At 35.5% G+C, this 3,534-nt stretch overlaps 1 non-coding gene across 1 annotated transcript; it reads left to right on the top strand.

The window, feature by feature from the left end:
* Window positions 1–2,926: 2,926 nt before the first annotated feature.
* LOC122102910 lies at window positions 2,927–3,037 on the top strand. Its single transcript, XR_006146633.1, has one exon. It is a non-coding gene; the product is annotated as a U6 spliceosomal RNA (small nuclear RNA).
* The last annotated feature ends 497 nt before the right edge of the window (window positions 3,038–3,534 follow it).

The following is a 3,534-nucleotide window of genomic DNA, read 5'->3' as shown; positions in this document are numbered from 1 at the left end:
TGAAAAAGAGCAGCAGGATAAAACCCAATCCAGGAGATTGAAATAAATAATCAAAATTAAATCAGAATTAAATGAATTAAAATCCAATAACAACATAGAAAGAATTAAAAAAAAAGAGTTGTTTCTTCAAAAAAATTAACAAAATTGAGAGACAGTTAGCAAATCTTGTTAGAAAAACAAGAGAACACTCCCAAATAAACTCAGAGAAGAGAATGGAAACATCACCACAGAAACAAACAAGATTCATAACATTATAAGGAAATACTTCTCAAAACCTTATGCTAATAAATTTGAGAACTTTGCAGAAATAGGCCTTTTGCAAGCAAATATGGACATGCCGAAACTGAAACAAGATAAGTAAAGCCATCTCAACAGGCTCATATCAAGCGTTAAAATAAAAACTGCCATAAGAAACCTCCCATCTAAGAAAAGCCCAGGATCAGACAGCTTTACAGCAGAATTCTACAAGGCCTTCAAAGCAGAGCTCACACCAATACTCCTCCAACTCTTCAATGAAATAGAAAGAGAAAGTTCACTATCAAACTCATTCTTTGAAGCCATAATCACCCTCATCCCAAAACCAGGAAAGGACTCATTGAAGAAAGAGAACTATAGACCAATTTCTTTGATGAATATTGATGCAGAATTTCTGAACTATATGTTGGCAAATCGACTTCAGCCATTACTCCAATAAATTATACACCATGATCAAACAGGATTCAATTTCAGGGATGCAAAGCTGGTTCAATATTCACAAATCAATTAATATTATTCATCACATCAACAAGAACAAGGATAAGAACCATATGGTTATCTCAATAGATGCAGAAAAAGCATTTGACAAGATCTAACACCCCTTTATGATGAAGGTTCTGGAAAAATTAGGAATCCATGAAACATTCCTCAATACAATAAAGGCTGTATATGACAAACCTACAGCCACCATTATAATCAATGATGAAAAACTAAAGCCAATTCCTTTAAAATCAGGAATGAGACAAGGATGTCCACTCTCTCAACTGCTCTTCAATCTAGTATTAGAATGCCTAGCTACAGCAATAATACAAGATGCTAACATAAAGGGGATCTAAATAGGGAAAGAAGAAGTAAAATTCTCCTTCTTTGCAGATGACATGATTTGTATTTAAAGAATCCCATGAACTCCACTCCTAAATTACTCAAGATGATTCAAAACTTTGGCAAAGTAGCAGGGTATAAAAATAACCTTCAAAAATCAATGGTTTTTCTGTATGCCGACAATGAGAAAAGCGTGGCTTGAATAGGAAAGTAACTCCATTCATAATAGCCTCACAAAAAATGAAATATCTAAGAATTAACTTTACCAAAGAAGTGAAGGACCTCTATGATGAAAACTTAAAAAACCAGAAAAAGGAAATCAAAACAGAACTTAGAAAGTGGCAAAAATACCCATGCTCCATGATTGGAAAGATCAACATCATGAAAATGGCAATATTTCCCAAGGCTATCTACAAGTTCAATGTGATACCTATTAATATTCAAACTTCATTCTTCAAGGAAATAGAACAGACAATCCAAAAATTCACATGGAACAATAAAAGACACAGAATAGAAAAAAAACGATATTTAACAGAAAGAACAGTGCTGAAGTAATAACAATATCAAATTCCAAAATCCACTACAAAGCCATAGTAAACAAAACAGCTTGGAACTGGCACAAGAACAAACCTCAGGACCAATGGAATAGAATTGAAAACCCAGAAATGTACCTACAGACCTGTAGCCATCTAATATTCGATAAGGAATCTTAAAAATAGAATAGAAGAAAGACAGCCTCTTCAGTAAATGGTGCTGGCACATTTGGTTAACTACTTGTAGAAAACTAAAGCTAGATCCTTATATATCACCCTGCACAAGAATCAACTCCAAATGGACCAAACACCTCGGAGTTAAAACAGACAGTCTGAAAACATTACAGGATGGAATAGGAGAACCTCTAAGTCTCCTTGCACATCCCAAAATTTTCTTAATAGAGACCCAGAAACACAACAAATCAAAAAAAGTTGGACTTATTGGATTGCATGAAATTGCATAGCTTCTGCATGGCAAAGGACATAGCTAGCAAGATCAATAGAAAACCCACGGATTCGGAGATCTTCATTAGCCATAAAACGGACAAGGGTCTCATGTCTAAAATATGCCCAGAACTTAAAAAACTATGTTTTCGCAGCATTATTTACCATAGCTAAGATATGGAACCAACCCAGATTCCCCTCAGTAGATGAATGGATAAAGAAAATGTGGTATATATACACAATGGAATTCTTTGCCTCCAGCAGAACGAATGACATTGTCCCATTTGTTAGGAAATGACAAGACTTGGGAAAAAGTATGTTAAGTAAGCCAGGCCCAAAGAAACATAGGTCTCACGGTTTCCATTATTTGCAATAACTAGTATATGTCTGAGTCAAGCAGGAAAGGTCAGATAAGCTGATGTTAGGGAAATATACCCAAAGATAAGTATTCAAATGATTTATCTTTAATCCAATTGTTTCTAATATATTTATAAGATGATTTCTATGTTGCTTTGTATGTCTTTCCCCTACGGTTTAACCCTGCTTTCACTGTATTTGATGTTGGTATAATTTTTGGATGGGAAGGGAAAAAATATCAAATAAATTGGGATACAGTTGGACCCATTGCAACAATGAGATATAGAAGTAGTTATGTCGTAAAACGAACTTTACAACGTTGATGGGCAGCGGGGAGGATCAGGTGTCAGAGCTAGTGGGAGTTTGGGAAGGGAGAGGAAGGGGAAACACAGAGGACGCAACAATGCTTGATGAGAAATGTATTCATTATCTTGCCCATGTTATTGTAACTCCTCTGTACAGTATTTTCACAATAAAAAGAAAGAAAATGAATTACACTTCATATATAAAAAATGTTCTGTGCTCAATTCAGCAGGAAATACACTAACATTGGAACAATGCAGAGAAGATTAGAATGGCCCCTGTGCAAGTATGACATGCAAATTCTTGAAGTGTTCCATATATTTACAACAGGTGCTGGAGGGTATGTGGACAGAAGGGAATCCTACCGAATCCTTGTGGGAGTGTAAACTTGTTCAACCACTTTGGAAAGCAGTATGGAGGTTCCTCAAAAGACTCCACATAAAATCCCCCCATGACCCAGCAATCCCACTTTTGGGCATTCACCCAAATGATCACAAACAAGACCACAATAAAACTACCAGCACAACTATGTTTACTGCACCATTATTTCCGATAGCTAAGGTATGGAAACAATTCCGATTCCCCTCAATTGATGATCAAGGTAATTTGACAGACAGATAGATACATAGATACATAGATAGATAGATAGATGCATTCTATGCCTCCATCTGAAAGAATGACATCACTCAATTTGTTAGGAAATGGAAAGACTTGGAAAAAAAACTTATTAAGTGCAGTAAGACAAGTCCAAAGAAACATAGGACCCCTGGTTTCCCTTATTTTCAGTTACTCATATATGTCTGGGATAAATAAAAAAGGT

The sequence above is a fragment of the Dipodomys spectabilis genome, unplaced genomic scaffold (assembly GCF_019054845.1).
Source record: "Dipodomys spectabilis isolate Male_0828 unplaced genomic scaffold, ASM1905484v1 ptg000964l, whole genome shotgun sequence".
Lineage (NCBI taxonomy): Eukaryota > Metazoa > Chordata > Mammalia > Rodentia > Heteromyidae > Dipodomys > Dipodomys spectabilis.
The sequence above is the reverse complement of the archived record's forward strand: the minus strand, read 5'-3'. Positions and strand labels throughout refer to the sequence as shown.